This window comes from Zalophus californianus, chromosome 12, assembly GCF_009762305.2.
Source record: "Zalophus californianus isolate mZalCal1 chromosome 12, mZalCal1.pri.v2, whole genome shotgun sequence".
Classification (NCBI taxonomy): domain Eukaryota; kingdom Metazoa; phylum Chordata; class Mammalia; order Carnivora; family Otariidae; genus Zalophus; species Zalophus californianus.
The window spans coordinates 12967648-12987759 of record NC_045606.1 but is presented as its reverse complement, the minus strand read 5'-3'; the positions used below and the strand labels follow the sequence as shown (position 1 = coordinate 12987759).

Sequence of the window (20112 nt, the reverse complement as noted above, 5' to 3'; positions counted from 1 at the left end):
GCCTTTCCCTGGACTGCAGGCCGTTCTCTGAATTCCTTGTGCCCCTGGCTCTTTGATCAATGGGGGCTCTGTGTGGGGCTGATCTGCAGAGAACACAGGAACAAGGATGGGCTCTCCTGTCCTGGTGGTTGGTGAAGTATCAGTCTGATTCTACCACAGAGCCCAAGAGCCCTCAGTCATTAACCTTTCCCCACATGAGAATTGGCCATTTATTTCTGCTTTTTGCCTCTTTGCCTCTCCAGCAGTTTTTAATCCATTTAATTCATTGATAGGACTTTTTCCTTTCACACCACGGTTACCCAGTTTCAATAATAGGCATTTGTGAGAGCCTTATCAAAAGCTCTTTGATAGTCTAAATAAATCACATCCATGCTGTGAGAAGAGTGGACCCAAGAAAAATACAAAACCTCGGCAGATACAAGTGTCATCTTGTTCTTTAGATGCCAGCACTTTTATAACTACAAGAACCACAAAGTTAAGTTACTGGTGTCCAAGGCCCTGAAATGTTTATTCCTGGCTATATTCTATCCTAGAATTCTGCTGTGGAGAGACTTTTAGCAGCATCTGTAACACATTAATTTCTATTTTCTCTGTTTGGGGTGAATTAAATAATTTGCCACCTTTTTCTTTCTCCTCTTCTACATGCAGAAGTGGAAATTTCATCATTTTGGAACCCTGCAGGTTCTTATGTCTTTATTCAGATGTAACAAGGAATAAGGAATCGAATCCCATGGAAGAGAGGAGGGGTAGCCTGAAGAAAGGAAATTTGATAGGAGAGGTCACACTGTCCTAGGTCCTGCTGTTCAAACACAGACCACAGGGAGCCCGCGCTGCCCAGAGGTTGGCTTTCCTGCTCTCCGGTGTTAGCTTGTTGATGGTTTTTGGTGCTCTCCTGTGACCCACAGTTCTTCAGTCTCTGCCAGCTCAAGTCTCTTCCACCTGGTGGATCAAACAGTGATGAGCAGGGGAGATTAGGATGTGATTCGTTCCCATTTACAACACTGTCGTTTATTTTCCTGAGCAAACGTCACTGGATTCATTAGTACCGTTCAGTGCTCAACATTCAGAATTCTCTATGAAAGTGCAAACATGTATCATTTTCACAAGACGATTCTATATTTCCTATGAAATATTCAAAATGTTAAGTGGCTCTCGATTATAGGATTAAATCTGGTCTTTCTAGATCTGATGTCATGGTCTTCTACAGCCTGATATGATCTTTTCTTTCCACCTTTTTCTCAGCGTAAAGCCCCTGCTAGGGCCGTACTCCCAGTCTGTGTCTTTTGTTCTCTGTCTGGAATGCTTCCCAGACTTACTATCATTTTGAAACACAGTCATGCTTCAGGGTCCGTTCTACAGCTTCAGGAAACCATCCTCAGATGTCTCTGTTTGGGGTCCCGGTCAGATGACAACACTTTCAGAAAAGAAGAGACATCTTTCCACTCCTCAGCTCCAGCTTCCCAGTTCTCAGACTGAAACAGGATCTGCTTTACCTGTTGGGGATGGTGCTGTTCCATGTGTGCGGAACACACTGTTCCTTTCACTGGACAGCTGTCTCAGGACCTGTGAATCACAGACACACTAATGCCCAACCACAGAAAGGAGGCAGGGAGAAAGAAAGGTGAGGAACCAGCATTTATTAGATGCCTTGACTTACCAGAGAAATGTTATTAGTCCCACTTTACAGATGAGTATTCTGAAGTGTAGGCAGGTTAGTCTCAAGGTTCGACACACAGTGAATAGTTAGAATTTCAAAAGGCTGTGTTTCTTTTCCATATGTCCTATTGCCTCCCTAAAGTGGTACATGAAATGTTACTCCTTGTTTATTTACTCAATAAATATTTATTGAGCACTGGGGATAGAGAATTAGATGAGACAACGTAACTTGGTGACAAATAATGCGGGGAAGGAAAATGAAGAGTGCCAAAAGTTGGTTGTGAGGCTCGCTGTTCCACTGAAGCTGGTCAGGGAGGGCCTCTCTGATAATGTGACATTTGAGCAGGGTCCTGGAGGAGGTGAGGGAAGGGGCCTGCAGATAACTGGGAGAAGCTTGTTAGGCAGCAGGTGCATGGGTGGGAGTTTAAGGATAGCAAGAGGACAGTGAGCCTGGAGCTCAGTGGTCTAAAGGGAGAGTGGGGGGAGTGGGTCCAGAGAGAGAGAGAGAGAGGTGGGTCCAGGGAGAGAGTGTGGAGGGAGGTGGGTCCAGGGAGGGAGTGTGGAGGGAGGTGGGTCCAGGGAGGGAGTGTGGAGGGAGGTGGGTCCAGGGAGGGAGTGTGGAGGGAGGTGGGTCCAGGGAGGGAGTGTGGAGGGAGGTGGGTCCAGGGAGGGAGTGTGGAGGGAGGTGGGTCCAGGGAGGGAGTGTGGAGGGAGGTGGGTCCAGGGAGGGAGTGTGGAGGGAGGTGGGTCCAGGGAGGGAGTGTGGAGGGAGGTGGGTCCAGGGAGGGAGTGTGGAGGGAGGTGGGTCCAGGGAGGGAGTGTGGAGGGAGGTGGGTCCAGGGAGGGAGTGGGTGGAGGAGGTATTAAAGGAGGGGGTGGGTAGTGGGGGGGGGGAAGCGGGTCTAGGGAGAGAGTGGGGGAGGTGGCCAGAAAATCATGTTGTAAAAGTTATGATGGACTTCATAATAGTTTCTTAAACTTGTGAAATAAAGGAATTATTTTCATCATAAAGTGAGTTTCTCAGCAACCGCTATTTTCTATCTAGCCTGAAGACATATTTTTTTTAAAAAGATTTTATTTATTTATTTGAGAGAGAGAGAGAACAGAGGGAGAGTGAGGGGGAGAAGCAGACTTCCCACTGAGCAGAGAGCCCAATGTGGTGCCCAATCCCAGGACCCCGGGATCATGACCTGAGCAAAGGCAGACCCTTCACTGACTGAGCCATCCAGGCGCCCCTGAAAACACATTTTTTTCCAGTTTTATTGAGACATACTTGACATATGACATTTTATAGTTTAAGGTATACAACATAATGATTTGATATTTGTATATATTGCAAGATGATCATCGCAATCAGTTAACATCCATCACCTCACATAGTCACACAATTTTTTCTTAAGATAAGTTTTAAAATGTACTCTCTTAGCAACCTTCAAATACACAGCACTGTTAACTACAGTCACCTTGGTGTTTTCCTATGAAATCTATAGACTTTGTTTGAAAGCCTACCAGAAATGTCAGTCACTTACCTCACTTTTCTGTTATTCTTGCTAACTGCCGTCTGATGCTCCTTTCTGAGAGCTGCCAGGCTCATTTAGGAAGGCAGCCGCATGTTTTTGTCATCAGCTGAGTTGTCCACAGCCAGCACACACACAGTTCCCCTCAGGTGCTCTCAGGTGTTACTATTCCCCGACCGTGGCCATGAACAAGGTTTTTTTTTTTTTTTCCCTTTTTTTCCCTTTTTCTTTATTTCTTTTTTTTTAATTTAAAGGTGAAGACTTTTCCCTTGAGCTTGCCATTTTATCCAGGGTGTTGCAGAAAGTCTGTTTACCCAGCTGCGAAGACTGAAAACTGTGCAAAGCTAAAGCATGTTAAAAGTCCCCAGCTAAAACACAGAAGAGATATAATAGAGACTAATCCAGGGCCCGTTAAAACAAACCCCTTCTTTGCAATGCCAGGGAGCAACGTCTCCTGAGCCTGTGCTACTCATGTCCTGGATCAGCATTTTTGCAATCGTAAGGACCTCAAGGGAGAGATTGAAAATCATAGTGTGTGTTGAAACCAAGAAGAGAAGGATAAAGACATAGTGTTGGGAGTTGGGGAGAAATAATAGGAAGACATGAAATGAGGAGGAAGGAAACGAGAAATGACGGGGAAAATAGAAATACAATTAGTTTTATTTCTCTCCCTTCCTTTCTTCACCATTACTGGCCACTGACCGTGTGCACTTGTCCTGAAGCGACAGAGATGGAGGAGGAGATCTGGGCTCTTGAGGGGTTCATGATCAAATTAGGAAAATAAACAAGTAAAGCAGTGGTTTAAGTAGTGTGTGCTGAGTGCCGTGGCAAACATACAGGGTGCCGAGAGCCTAGAGAAGGGACCATTACCTCAATGTGGTCAAGTCAGGGAAGGCTTCCTGGAGGTGGGTGCCACCTGAGATGGGTCTTAAAGGAAAAACAGAAGTTGGTGAAGAAAAAAGAAACCACAAAGGAGGAAATATTGGCCAGAGTGTAATTTCCTAGGGAGAAAACATGTCAAAGGAAAAGAAAAATAAAGTAGCTTGTAAAGAAACTGATGGCAACTTTTAAATTGCTTTTTGAAAAATGCTACACGTGTTCAGCAAATGTATGTCAATATAGTCCTAGTGAAGGCATCACTAAAAAGTTGGTTACACTAAGATGACATAAATAAAAATTAACAGAGTAAGATAAATTTACCTTTTAAAATGCTGTGGCAATTTCTTTGGTGAAATAAGTAATTATTTTTTTAAGATTTTATTTATTTATTTGACAGAGAGACAGTGAGAGAGGGAATGCAAGCAGGGGGAGTGGGAGAGGGAGAAGCAGGCTTCCCGCTGAGCAGGGAGCCCGATGCGGGGCTTGATCCCAGGACCCTGGGATCATGACCTGAGCCGAAGGCAGACGCTTAACCCACTGAGCCACCCAGGCGCCCCTTATTTTTGGTTTTGAATGATCTGATTTTTCTTAAGCTTCTGATATGTAATTGAATATTTACTTATTTTCAGAGTTTAATGTATTAAAACGCTGTGAAATTAAATGCCATAGTTCAGGGCCTTCTAAACGGAAGTGCTAAACAAGTTTTTGTTGAACTGAATCAAAGATTTATTAAAGTGCTTCATCTTAACTGATCACTTCCAAAACTTGGTGTCAAATTATTTTTAATTGACTTGTTCAGAATATTGGAGAGTTGGACCTGGAGCATTTTTTGGCTGTTGATAGAAGGATTGTAATGTCAGAGGTGCCTAAATATGATGTTAATTTTTAAAAACTGACATCTTGGTACCATTCAGGCAAATTTGGTCTTTTTGCTTCTTGCCTAGGTCTTTCAGGGAGTCTCCAAAGCTTTGAGGAGAAAGTTTAAACAATTTGCCTTTTTTTGTTTTTTGAGATTTATTTATTTATTTTAGAGAGGTGAGGGAGAGAGGCAGGGGGAGAGGGAGAGAGAGAGTCTCAAGCAGACTCCAAGCTGAGTGTGGAGCCTGCTGCGGGGCTCGACCCCATGACCCTGAGATCACGACCTGAGTTGAAACCAAGAGTCAGATGCTTAACTGACTGTGCCACCCAGGTGCCCCTAAACTATTTACCTTAACACATGTAATTGCCTCCCACCTTGTTGCAACTCCTTATAATGTGGCCTGGTGTTTTAATCTTCTGTGTCTTCCCATCTGCTCATTGCTTTTTGCTAAAAGGATAAAGGAAGCTTCTTTGTCTCCTTGGCTGCTACCAGTCCTTCAGAATGAGCACCCGATTCCGAGCTTTTCCTGCCTCACTTGTCTGTTGTAAGCAGCCCCTCCCACGCCACTGCGTCCAAGCATCTACTCTCTTCAATTATCATCTGTTGTCCTCCTTGATAAGACAATTTCTAATTTCTTAAATAATCTTAGAATTTCTTAATTTCTTACTTTTTTAGAGACTGTGTTTTTAAGAGCTGGTTTAGGTTTACAGCACTATTGAGAGGAAGGTTCAGAGAGTTTCCGTGTGACCCCCGCCCCCACCCATGCACAGCCTTGCCACTGTCAACGCCCCCACCAGAGGGGGACATCTGTTGCGATCGATGAATCTACACCAACGCACCATAAGAGACTATATCTTTTTTGATTTTTATTTCTAATGGCTCTTTGGGTTTCCAGCACTCAAAAAAAAAAAAAAATGTTCTTTTAGGGGCAAAACCATCCAAGTTTGGCAGAACTGGCCAAAAGGAAAAGAGGGAAAGTTCCCAGTGTCAGGTCCAAATTAAAAGAGAACAAAGGTAGCCGGAAATGGGAACTGTTTCTAAACTCACCTAAGAGGACTGTATTGTGATCACAGAAAGTCAAAAGGCCTGAATGTGAGGCCAGAGTCTTCTTCTGTGGCCTTGAGCTGGTGCTCTGATTCCTCTCAGGCTGGGGGCTTCCTGAGTACACAATGTTCATAACAATTCCTACATCGTCCTGAGAATTAAAACCCAGAACACACAGGAAAGCAGCTTCACAACATTCCGCACACAGCCGTGCTCAGTCTATTTTAGGACAATCTCAGTCCCTCAGCATCCTAAATTACAGTTCCTCAATTTCTTTTACCATCAAATTTCTCCTGTACCTTTTTTTTTTTTTTTTTACTTATGAACCCCTATTTTGGAGAAATTTTTCTTTCCCAAGCTGTAAAGAGTTCATGAGTTCCACAATTTTTATTTAATAAAGTTCTATGTAACTGCCAGTCAAATCCTGATTAGGATGATATAACAACTATTATTGTACTGATTTAATTCCAGTGACAGGAAAGCATGATATTGTGTAGCTGGCCTGTGTGACCTCCTTGCAGCTAAATAAATGATTTCTGTTGAACGCTTTTGAAATATTAAAAATAGCTCAAAAGACCTGGAATACATTTAACTTTGTACTGCATTCTTAATAAAGGCTATTAATAGTGCTTCGTTTTTTTAAACCCAAAGTGGACCTTAATGGCTCATAGTCTATTCCCTTTCAAGAGACACTTGTTTCTCAGTGTGGGCAATGAATTTGGAACTTGTGAACACTCTACTTAAGTTATTCCTTGCATTTGTGGCTGCACCCTCATAAAGAATGAAACATTTTGTATTCCTTAGTTGCTATGCGGTGTTAATAGCCTCTGTGAAAAGCTTCAGGTGGGGCCTTTGAACTCGGAAGTAAAATATATCCATGAGTTCCTCTGTGTCATTTTTACAGTTAATTTTTCAGTTTTAATGGATATTTTTGGCCTTCCTGAAAGCTGTTGAATTTAATTTTCTGCTAAACAACATCTATAATTTCCTTAGTTTTTATTCTTAGTAGAAAATGAAGCTGCAGTTGACCCTTGAACAAAACTGGTTTGAACTGCACAGGTTTGCTTACATTTTTTTCCATAAATACAGGAAGGGACTGTAAATGTACTTTCTCTTTCTTGTGATTTTCCTAATAACGTTTTCTTTTCTCTAGCTAACTTTCTTGTAAGAATGCAGTAGATAACACACGTAACGTACAAAATACGTGTTAATCTACTGTTCATGTTATCGGTAAGGCTTCTGGTCAACGGTAGGCTGTTAGTGGTTAAATTTTAGGGAAGTCAAAAGTTAAACACAGATTTTCAACTGTGCGGGGGGTTGGCGCCCCTAACCTCTGTGCTGTTCTTTTTTTTTAAATTTCATTTATTTATTTGAAAGCGATTGAGAAAGAGAGAGCACAAGCGGGCAGAGGGACAGAGGAAGAGAGAGAAAGTCTCCCTGCAGGGCAGGGAGCCTGAAGTGGGGCTCGATCCCAGGACCCTGGGACCATGACCTGAGCCGAAGGCAGATGCTTAAGGACTGAGCCACCCAGTTCGCCCCTAGCCTCTGTGCTGTTTAAGGCTCAACTCTATATTTAATTTCTAACAACTGTCTATCATTTACTCCTCCCCTTACCCCTTTCTTAAATCCCTGTTTTAGTCCTTCCTCTGTCTTCCTTTCCTGGCTCCATCTCCCTATCCTTAGCCTGCCTTTTACAATCTAAACTGTTTTAAAACGAAACTAGAAGTGGATATTATGTATCACCTTCCGAATTGGATTTCACTTATTTGCATGAAGGCTTCTTGAATAAGTGGTTTGCTTAGAGAACAGAGAGGATTTTATTAGTGCCCACCTGTAGGATAGAACTTAGAAGGGCTTGAAAGAACCTCTATTCCATGGAATATAACCTTTACTTACACATAGTTTGCTGATTTCAGGGGTTAGGCAATTATCGATTTTTTTTTAAAGATTTATTTATTTATTTTAGAGAGCGGGGCGGGAGGCAGAGGGAGGAGAGGGAGAGAATCTCCAGCAGAGTCTCCGCTGGGCACTCCTATTCCTTAGTGGAAGTAAGTTTTCTCAGACTTTCTCCTCAGACTAGATTTCAACGTGGAGAAAGTGGAGAAATCATTAAAGCTCAGGCTGCCCAAGCGAGTCGAAGAGCAGAGTGAAAGGCTGAGCGCAGTCACAGTCAGGAGTCCCAGGGATCGAGTTCTTCTCGCTGATACTTCTGCCAGGGCTGGGAGGCTGGGGAAGTCTCTTTTCACTCTGATTCATTCCTCCCCTCTCTAAACCTGGCAACCATCGGCTCTCCCATGTCTACATGTTTTTAATATATATAGAGAAACTTATTGTTTGCTCCCTCTGCAACTCTTTGGTTGGTCTAATATTCTCTTTCCCATATGATCACATTTTAAAATCTTCCTGCCAGGCTTCCCCTCCCCCGACTTCTATTAGTATCTTATGAGGCTGCATTTCATGTGATTTCTGTATATCCTCAACCTACATATTTAGTTTATTGCACCCTCCTCCCACCGACCTCTTATAATGCTTTGAATCATATTATTGTAGGTTTATCTGGCATTCACTGCGGAGGGCTGATTGGGATAAATGGATCTGATGTTTTGGTGAGGGTCACATGTGTTTTTTTTATGCATTCCATGGCAGCTCGGCCATTATCAGCTAATAGATGGTTCCTTGTAAAATGTCTGTATTTTATGTGGTACATTTTCTGAATGTTGGTTCTTTAGAGATAGATTTAAGTGGCTATGTGTTGTTGCTATAAAATCAGCCTGGAGGGAGAAAGAATGAAAGAAACACGGCCCTGGAATGTATCCTTTTGGCTCACAGGATGCAAAGAGGACTACTGCAACTCCAAACAAGCTCCTCGTGACCAGGGCGCTTTCCACCCTGTTAAGAGAATTCTTTGTGACTGAGACTCAAATGAGGGCTTTAAGGGAGTCAGGATGAAATGGAATGTCATCTCCTCTCTGCTCCCCCCATTTTTTTTTTTCTTTCCAGGAGGGCTATAAACCATTCCATGCTGCCTTTTAGTAGAAAGAATTAGATGGTAGTGGTGGGATATTTGTATGTATGTGCGGAGGCGGCCGGGGGGCGGGGAGGGGGCAATGGTGGTGGGAGGGAGTCCAGTAAACTCTGTTTCCCTGGATAAAACATTTAATCCCCTTGTTTCTCCATTGGAATTTAATGTATGTTTTTAGATTTATAGAATGTTAGAGTCCTAAACACTTGGGGAGCGGGATAGAGCTTCAAATACCGGCGGACTTAACCCCTTCCTAGAGTAAGAGCTAGAATCTTACAGCATCATGGCTAGAGGCTCCGTGCAATCCGGTAGGAGACTCCACAAAGCTAACTCAGATGGCCTTCCTTTTGGGAGGATGTAGGCACGGTTCTCCAGACTTTTCTGGCTGACCTTGTTTTGCTCTTGACTTGAATTGGACAGAGAATCTGGAGTTTGACTCAGTCTCTTGACACTCTGGTTTGCTTCTCAGACTCCCAGACTTGTCCCTGCCCTGCCCGATTTCCTGCCTGCCTTTGGCCCAGACTGGGTTCTGTTTGGCAACTACTTTGCCCCTGCCTGTGTTCCATTCTCATCCCTCTTAGCTTTGGTCCTGTAGCATAGGCCTTCCTCTGATCTTTGGTCTCAGGTTAACTGATGTTTCTAGTAAAAGCTGACTCCACCTCTCCTCCAGTGCTGACAGATGACATCCCTGCTGAGTCCTGATTTCCACCAGCTGTCCAGCATCCCTGGGGAACAACTGCTTCTGACCGCCTTCACCTGGACAGTCCACAGTAGTCCTGGCAAGCTTCTCACTGCTCCCCATGTCAGACTAAACCTACCTTAGTTCTAGTTTAATACGTTTTGGCCAATAACACACAGCTCATCGGTGAGGCTCACATTGGAAATCTCCTGATTACCAATGCCTTTTCCATAGTACTCACAGAATAACTGCTTTTTTCCCCTCTTTTCTCTAACTATAAATGTTATATTTAGAATAATACTGGCCAGGGAAAGAAAATAAGTGGACATTCTGCACCTAACCCCCGACATTTATAAATACACCCTCAGACACACAGACACACACACAACTTTTAATCTTTGAATTTGTAAAATTTACATTTTCCGTTCTTAATGATTTTTCTTCCCTCTATTGTGAATTGTTTTTCTTTTTCTCATTTGCTAACTTTGGAAAGAAAAATCCAGACACTGGAATGTCTGAGTTTATTTAAGTCTCAGTACTCTGTTCAATTTAATGAAGGGAAACAAAAAAGGAAAAATCAGAGTGCTGGCCTGGATCTTCATGGCCCTGGGGTTGACCCATTCTGGTGGTCATTGATATATACTATATCTGCAAAATAAGACTAACTGATTGCTCCAAGCTATTTTTAAATATGTCAGGATATAGAAACCTACTCTAAAACATAGAAAGGTAGAACTGTTAGAAAGTTAGAAATTGTTAGAAACATAATTGTTTTTATAATAACTTAACATGCGATTTTCTAAAGCAGATTAAAGAAAAAGAGGACTTATTTACTATACTGAATGAGGTGAAAGTAGTAGATACATATCACACTGTATATTCAGCTAACAGAGCACAGAATCCTTTCTAGTGTCTAGGGAACATTTACAAACACTGATTATAGACTAGATTACAAAAAAAAATCTTAGTAAGTTTCAACAAAGAAAATCCAGCTACAATGAGATATTTTAAAAACCAATAATAAATTTAGAAATACAAGCATAGATAAAATTATAAAACTCAGTGTATAAGTAAAAAAATTTTAAATAAGATTACAATTTTAAAATCTTAGTTACCTACTGTGGTATGGCAAACCATCCTAAAACTTAACGCTTTAAAACGAGTCAGCAAACTTTTTCTATAAAGGGCTAGATAGTAAATATTTTTGACTTTGGGGACTAAATGATCTCCACCACAGCTGCTTAACTCTACCACTGTAGTGAGAGAGTAACCGTAGACAGGACTTCAATGAGTGAGCATGACTGTATTCCACTAAAGCTTTATTTATGGATACTGGAAGCTGAATTCCTTTTTTTTTTTTTTTTGGATTTTTTTTATTTATTTGAGAGAGAGAGAGTAAGAGAGAGATCATGAGAGAGAGAACATGAGGAGGGGCAGAGGGAAAGGGAGAGGGAGAAGCAGACTCCTCACAGAGCAGGGAGCCCGATGCCAGGCTTGATCCCAGGACCCCAGGATCATGACTTGAACCGAAGGTAGAAGCTTAACGGACTGAGCCACCCAGGTGCCCCTGAAAGCTGAATTTCATATGGTTCTCATGTGCTATGAGATATTCTTCTTTTGATTTCTTCCAACCATTTAACAATATTAAATCCATTTTTTATTTATTATTATGTTATGTTAATTACCATACATTACATCATTAGCTTGTGATGTAGTGTTCCATGATTCATTGTTAGTGTATAACACCCAGTGCTCCATGCAGTACGTTTTTTAATGAGAACTCATAGGATTTACTCTATTAGTGTTCCTATACGTCATGCAGCAGTGCTAGCTGTGGTCATCATGTTGTACATTACATCCCTAGTGCTTATTTATCTTACAACTGGCAGTTTGTATTTTCTGACCACTTTTCTCCATTTCCCCTTCCCCCTACCCTCCACCTCTGGTAATCACAAGTCTGATGTCTTTTTCTATGACTTTGATCTTTTTTTTTAGATTCCACGTATAAGTGAGGTCACACAGTATTTATCTTTCTCTGTTGGACTTATTTCACTTAGCATAATGCCTTCAAGTTCCATCCATGATGTCACAAATGGTAGGACTTCCTCATTTTTTATGGCTGAATAATATTTATTCATATATTCATATACATGGGGATAATAGTAAAATAATAAATTATATTAAAATTATAATAAATAATATTATATTATGTATTTGATATGTTATAATTACTAAATAATATTAATAATGATATTAATTAATAATAAAGAATGTATGTTCACATATATGTCATGTAACACACACACACACAGACACACACACACACACACAAAACAACTTCTTCATCCATTCACTCATTGATGGACACTTAGGTTGTTTCTATGTCTTGGCTATTATAAATAATGCTGCTATGAGCATGGAGGTGCAGATATCTTTTTTTTTTTTTTGAGTTAATGTTTTCATTTCCTTTGGATATGAAAAAAACCACTTATATGATTCCTATAAGTGGAATTGCTGGATCATATGTGGCAGTTCTATTTTTAATTTTTTGAGGGTGCTTCATACTGTTTTCCATAGTTGCTGTACCAATTTACACTCCTACCAACAGTGCACAAGGTTCCCTTTTCTCTACATCCATACCAGCATTGGTTATCTCTTGTCTTTTTGATGACCATTTTAACTGGTGTGACATAATCTCACTGTAGTTTTAATTTGCATTTCCCTAATGACTAGTGGTGTTGAACATCTTTTCATGTACCTATTGACCTTTTGTATCTCTTCCTTGGAGTAGTGTCTATTCAGGACTTTCTCCCAGTTTTTAATTGGGTTATTTTGGGGGGTTGGTTCACTATTAAGTTGTATGAGTTCCTTATATATTTTGGATATTAACCCCTTAACAGCTATATGGTTTATAAATATTTTTCCCATTCTGTAGCTTGCATTTTCATTTTGTTGATGGTTTCTTTTGCTCTGCAAAAACTTTTAGTTTAATGTAATCCTCCTTGTTTATTTTTTATTTTGTCCATTTGCTTGTGCTTTAGGTATCATATCCAAAAAACCATTATCAAAACCCACATGAAAGAACTTTATTCTTATGTTTTCTTCTAGGATTGTCATGGTTTCAGGTCTTACATTTAAGTCTTTCATCCATTTTGAGTTAATTTTTGTGAGTGGTAGAAGATATGGGTCCATTTTCATTCTTTTATTTGTGCATATTTAATTATCCCAGTGCCATTTGTTGAAAAGATTGTCTTTTCTCCATTGAGTATTCCTGGCTTCTTTTTCAAATGTTAATTGACTGTATATGCTTGGGTTTATATCTGGATTCTTGATTCCGTTGCATTGGTCTATTTGTCTGTTTTTATTCCAGTACCATTTTGATGACTATAGCTTTATAGTATAGCTTAAAATCATTAAGTGTGATACCTCCTGATTTGTTCTTTTCTCTCAGGATTTCTTGGGCTATTTGGAGTCTTTTGTGGCTTCATATAAATTTTCAGAGTGTTTTTTTCTACTGCTGTAAAAAATGCCATTGGAATCTTGATATGGATTGCACTGAATCTATAAATGGCTTTTTGACATTTTAACAATATTAATTCTTCCAATCCATGAACATAGGATATCTTTCTGTTTCTTTGTGTCTTTTTTACTGTCTTTCATCAATGTCTTGTTGTTTTCGGAGTAGAGATCCTTCAATTCCATAGTTAAACTTATTCTTAACTATTTTTATTGTTTTTGATGCTATCATACATGGGATTTATTTATTTATTTATTTATTTTTCAGAAATTCATTGTTTGTGTATAGAAATACTACTGATTTTTGTATGTTAATTTTGTGTCCTTCAACTTCACTTAGTTCATTAATTAGACCTAACAGGGTTTGGTTGAGCATTTAGGATTTTCTGTATATATAATCATGTCATATGTAAATAGAGAAGATTTTATTTCTTTTCCATTTGTGAAATTTTATTTCTTTTTCTTGCCTGATTGATCTAATTAGGATTTCTAGTATTATGTTGAATAAGAGTAGTGAGAGTGGGCACCCTTGTTTTGTTCCTGATCTTAGAAGGAAAGCTTTCAGTCTTTCGCCATTGAGTATGATGTTAGCTATCAGCTTGTCATATTTGGTCTTTACTATGCTGATATATTCCCTCTATGCCTAATTTGTTAAGAGTTTTTACCATGAATGGATGTTGATTTTCTTCAAATGCTTTTTCTGCATTTAATGAGATGATGATATGATTATTTTCTTTCATTCTGTCAATGTGATATATATCACATTGGTTGATTTGCATATGTTGAACCATCCTTGCATCACAAGGATAAATCCCACTTGATCATGGCATATGATCCTTTTAGTGTGCTGCTGACATCAGTTTGCTAATATTTTGTTGAGAATGTTTGCATCTATTTTTATCAGGGATATTGGTCTGTAGTTTTCTTTTGCAGAATTTTTTTTTTTTTTTTTGGTATCAGGATAAAGCTGGCCTCATAAAATGATTTTGTGAGTGTTTCCTCCTCTTTGATTTTTTTCAAAGAGTTTGAGAAGGATTGGTGTAAATTCTTTAAATATTTGATAAAACATCTGGTCCTGGGCTTTTCTGTGTTGGGAGATTTTTCATTACTGGTTCAATCTCTGTACTAATAATTTGCCTATTCAGATTTTATATTTCTTCCTGATTCAGTCTTGGTAAGTTATATATTTCTCGGAATTTTCTCATTTTTTTTCAAGATTGTCCAGTTTATTGGTGTATATCTGTTCATAATAGCTTCTTATGGTCCTTTGAACTTCTGTGGTGTTAGTTGTAAAGCCTTTTTCACTTATAATTTTGTTGATTTGAGTCCTTTCTCTTTTTTAACTTGGTTAACTTAGCTTAGGGTTTGTCAGTTTTGTTCATCTTTTCAAAGAACCAACTCTGAGTTTGGTTAGTCTTTTCTAATGCTTTTCATTTCTCTATATCATTTATTTCTGCTTCAATTCTTATTATTTCCTTTCTTCTGCTTACTTTTGTCTCAGTTTATTCTTTTTCTAGTTCCTTAAGACATAGGATTAGGTTGTTTATTTGGGATCTTTCTTGCTTCTTACGTAGGCCTTAATTGCTATGAACTTCCCTTTTAGAACTGCTTTTGTTGCATCCCACAAGTTCTGATATGTTGTGTTTTCATTTTGTTTGTCTTAAGAAACTTTGTTTCCACTTTAATTTTTTCTTTGATCCAGTGGTTGTTCAGGAGAGTGTTGTTTGATTTCCATGTATTCATGAATTTCCAGTTTTTTTCTTGTTATTGATTTCTAGTTTAATGCCATTGTGGTCAGAGAAAATAATTGTTATAGTTTCAATCTTCTTGAATTTGCTAAGAGTTGTTTTTTGGCCTAACATAGCCTAATCTAGAATATGTTCCATGTGCACTTAAGAAGAATATGTATTCTGCTGTTGTTGTATAGAATGTTCTCTATATATCTTTTAGGTCTGTTTGGTCTATAGTGTTATTCAAATCTGCTGTTTTCTTATTGATTCTCTATCTGGATGATCTATCTGTTGTCAAGAGTCGGGTATTAAAGTCCCCAGCTATTATTGTATTACTGTTTATTTCTTATTTTAGCTGTGTTAGTTTTCACTTTATATGTTCAGGTCCTCCAATGTTGGGCGCACATATATTTACAATTGTTATGTTTCCTTGATGGATTGACCCCATTAGCATCATATAATGACCCTGTTTGTCTCCTTTTACCATTTTTAGTCTAAAGTCTATTCTGTCTGATATAAGTATAGCTAATCCTGCCCTTTTTTTGGTTACCATTTGCTTGCAATGTCTTTTCCCATCCTTTTGCTCTCAGTCTATGTGTGTCTTTCAGGCTAAACCGAGTCACTTGTAGACAGCATATTGTTGGATCTTTTTTTTTTTTTAAATCCATGTAGCCATTCTATGTCTTTTAGTTGGAGAATTTAATCCATTTGCACTTAAAGTAGCTATTGATAGGTAAATAAGGACTTAGTTTTGTCTTTTGTTGATTATTTTCTGGTTGTTTTTGGAGATCTATTGTTTTTTGTTTCTTATCCTGCTGTCTTTTTGTGTGTGTGTTTTGATGTTTTTGTATCAGTATGCTTTGAATTCTTTATTTTCTTTTTTAAAATGACTACAGCATTTTCCTTTTTGGTTACCATGAGGCTTACATAAAATGCCTTAAATTTTTTTTTTTTAAGATTTTATTTGTTTATTTGACAGAGAGAGAGAGAGAGAGAGAGAGCACAAGCAGGGGGCGTGGCAGGCAGAGGGAGAGGGAGAAACAGACTCCCTGCTAAGCAGGGAGCCCGACATGGGCTCGATCCCAGGATGCTGGGATCATGACCTGAGCTGAAGGCAGACACTTAACCATCTGAGCCACCCAGGTGCCCCTAAAATGTCTTAATTTTTTAATACCCTCTTTTAAACTGATTACAACCTAACGTCAATAGAATTCATGAACTTTATACTTTTACTGCTCCTTCTTCTCATGTTTTTGGCTATTGCTGTTAAAATTTACATGATTTTAATACCATGTAACTAATATTGTAGTTATTTTTACTATGCTCATTTTTTAAAACTTTCATACAAGAGTTGTAAGTGAATTATGCACTACTCAGCATATTGCAGACTGTAACTACATATTTACTCTTACCAGTGAGATATACACTATCTTTTATGTTTTTATGATGCTAATTATCATTCTTTTACTTCTACTCTAAGAACTCCCTTCAGCATTTCTTGTAAGGCAGATCTGGTGATAATGAATTCCTTCAGTTTTTGTTTGTTTGGGAAAGTCTTTATCCCTCCTTCATCTCTGAAGGACAGGTTGACAGGTCTATACCTACATTCTTGGCTGACAGCAATTTTATTTCAATATTTTGCATATGTCATCCCATTCTTGCCTGGCCTGAAAACTTTCTGTTAAGAAATTTGCTGGTGGTCTTAAATGGAGTTTCCCTTGTATGTAACTTCTCTCTTTACTCTTACTGTTCTTAAAATTCTTCCTTTGTCTTTGACTTTTGACAACTTAATTATAATGTGTCTCAGTGTAGCCCTATGTGTGATCAACCAGTTTGGGGTCCTTTGGGCCTCATTGATCTGGATGTCCTTTTCTCTCCTCAGGTTTGGGGCATTTTCAGCTATTTTTGCTTTAAATATACTTTCTGTCTCTTTTTCTTTTCTCCTTCTGGATTTCCCATAATGCAAATATTGTCTCTTTCCATTGTGTCCTGTAATTCCTGTAAATTTTCTTCACTGTTTTTCATTCTTTTTTCTTTTTGTGCCTCTGACTGGATAATTTCCAATGTCCTATTCTCTAGGTCACTGATTCTTTCTTATGCTGTTCGAGGTTTCCTTTGAAATTCTATTGCATTCTTCAGTTCAGTTACTGTATTTTTGAACTCTGCGATTTCTGTTTGTTTAATTATTATTATTACTTTTTGGTGGCTGCTGTATTCTTGTCAAACTTCTTATTTTGCTTGTGCATTGTTTTCCTAATTTTGTTTAGTTGTCTTTGTGTTCTTATAGTTCACTAAACTGCTTTAAGAGGATTATTTTGAATTCCTTGTTTGACAGTTCATAGATCTCCATATTTTTGAAATCATTTATTAAAGCTTTATTACTTTCCTTTGCTGATGTCGTACTTACCTGTTTTCCATCCTTGATTCCTTATGTTGGTATCTCTGCGTTTGAGTCATCAGGCTCTTCTTCCAGACTTAACAGGTTTATCTTGGCAGAGACAGTTCTTCACCAGTCAGTTTGGGTTTCTGGGTATGTCTCCCAGTAATGTCCTTGGGCAGGTGGGGACTGTTTTGATTTATGATTTGTTTTGGGGCAAGGCAACTGTTTAAGCTGTGAGGATGGGGATGAAGCTGCTGTGGCAATGCCTGAAGATAGTTGTGTAAGACTGCTGGCTTGGTTCCCTGTCCATGGAAGGATTTAAGATAGGCCCATCGTTGCCTGGATCCTCTGGTAGACTTACTAGATTGTGGGGACTGGGTACTATATTCAGTAGTAGTTGGAGCTCTGATTTAGCCTCCCTGCCCTGGCAAGGCAGCAGGACAGAACCCAATGAGCCTGTATAGCTTATTGCTTGGGGACCCAAGTCAGGCTAGAGTATACACTGAATTCCCTGGTCAGGTGAGGCCAGTGGTTTTGCTCTGCAGATGGGGAAGCCACAGGCTGTGCTCTATGTTCAAGTGCCACTCTATGTAGAGCTGTTGAATGAGCTCTGCAGCTTCCTGGGTGTTTTGGTTAGGTTCCCTGTTTGGACAGGCTGCACACTGTATTCAGTGGTAAGGGAGTCTATGAATTAGAGTCCTGCCCGGGGACAGTAGGAGAAGCAGCTCTAAAGCTGGTAAAGCTCTTCATTTTCTTAACTCAAGCCAACCTGCCCCTAAGATCCCTGACCAAACAAAGCTACTGGCTTTGTTCTGCAAACTATGGGCTCTGCCAGCCCACCTCTCCACTTGAATCCCACTAGGCTGCACAGCTTCCAGGAGTTGCTATTGGCCCTTCTAGTCAGATGGGCCTGAAGGACACTCCCCATAGTGGGTGAGGCTATGGCTCAGCTCCCTTACATGGGTGGTAGAGGGAAGGGCTGCACCTGGCTACTCTCAGTTTTCCAAACAGGCCATCTTATTGGGCAAGGCTGGGAGCTACCATCAGCCTTTGCTATGAATTAATCTTTTGCTTGTATGTAGCATGGGATCATTTCATGGCTGTACTAACTCTGTTCTGAGGGTGATTAGCTTTGCCTGCTTATTTCTCAGCTTGGGCTGTACTGGGCTGGAAGATGGGGCTGGAAGACACTCTCCAGGAGGGTGGGGCTGTGATTCAGCAACTTGCCTGGGCCTGAGCAAACCCAGCTCTAGGGCCAGCAAAGCTCCTTGTTTGAGGATCCAAATCAGGCAGATCTGCACTCCACTAAGTCCTCCGGTCAGAGTGTGCCCCTGATGTGGTTCTGCAATGAGCAAAATCACTGGTTGGGATTACTACTCAGGCTGTACAAGTATGCACTGGTTGTTGCAAGCCCCTCCCCTTTCCTCCTTCACGGTCAGATCCCCAGTGGTTGCTCCCCACAGATTCCCCTATAATCCCTGTGGCCTGAGATCAGAGTAGGGGTTCCTGCAAAGTGACCCACAATGCTGGAGATGCGTCTGGTTTTTCCCCTGGGTTCTCGTTCCCCTCCTGGAAGAAACATAGCCTCAGGGGAGACCTCTGCATGTGGTGCTACACTGGCCTGGGTAAGGAGCAATATGGTCAAGGTGTAGCCACTTCTTTTAGTCTTCTAATGCAGTCTGCCTTGATCTGTGTGGGGCAGGGGGGGTCCTTCAGCCTTAGCCCCCTGTTCTAGGATTCTCTCAGTGGTGTCTTGTTCTTAAATAGTTGTGAGTTGTTTTTGTGAGGGCTAACAAAGTCAGGAATGATGTATGTTGCTTCTTGGTGATGTCACTTCTAAAATCCATTTTTGGATTTGTTGGGTTGTATAAAATTCTGGAGGATTTTGGAGGGTTGTATAAAAACAGGTGGACTAAATGTGACCCATGGATCAAATTTTTGAGTTTTTGAGCCCCTGTTTTAAAACAATGGTGATTTATTATTTCTCATGATTCTGAGGGTTGGCTCGGTTGTTCTGCTGGATTTGGGGTCCACTTAAGTGGTTGCTTTTAGTTAGTGGGTTATTTGGGCTAGAAAGTTCAGGATGGCCTTACATGTCTAGCGCTGGCTGTTGGCTACATGGAGCCACTTGGTTCTCTTTCTCATCTTTTTAATCCTTCAGGCTAGAGAGACTTGCTTATAATAATGGTGGTCTTTGGACACTGCTGAAGGGCAAAGGCAGAAGCAAACAAGACTTCTTGAGGTCTGGACTCCAGAACTTGCACAATGTCTCTTCTATCACATTTTATTTGTCTAAATGAGTCCCAAGGCCAGCCAATATTTAAAATGAAGACAAATATTTTATTTATTTTTTTAGAGAATTCCTTACAAGATTAATATGCTGATGTATATTATGAATCTCTAGGGAGAAATGTAGCAAGCAGTGATTTCCAAACTAATGTGGCTAAGAGAAACTTTTTTTTCTCCTTTCTATTCCACTAGCCTCAACTCCTATTAACATATCAAAGGGTGTTAGCATGCCTTGAAACACAGTTTGGAAATCAGGATATATAATCTAATATAATTTAGGAAACTAGATACTGAAGTAATATCAGATAGATTACAAAAATATATTAAAAGAGGGCGCCTGGGTGGCTCAGTTGTTAAGCGTCTGCCTTTGGCTCAGGTCATGGTGCCAGGGTCCTGGGATCGAGTCCCACATCGGGCTCCCTGCTCTGCGGGAAGCCTGCTTCTCCCTCTCCCACCCCCCTGTTTGTGTTTCCTCTCTCTCTGTGTCTCTCTCTATCAAATAAATAAAATCTTTAAAAAATATATATATATTAAAAGAGTA

At 40.0% G+C, this 20112-nt stretch overlaps 1 protein-coding gene across 4 annotated transcripts in view; it reads left to right on the top strand.

The window, feature by feature from the left end:
• Positions 1-20112, top strand: part of SUGCT (succinyl-CoA:glutarate-CoA transferase) — an 806341-nt gene that overhangs the window by 372214 nt on the left and 414015 nt on the right. The gene's annotated exons all lie outside the window — the stretch shown is intronic.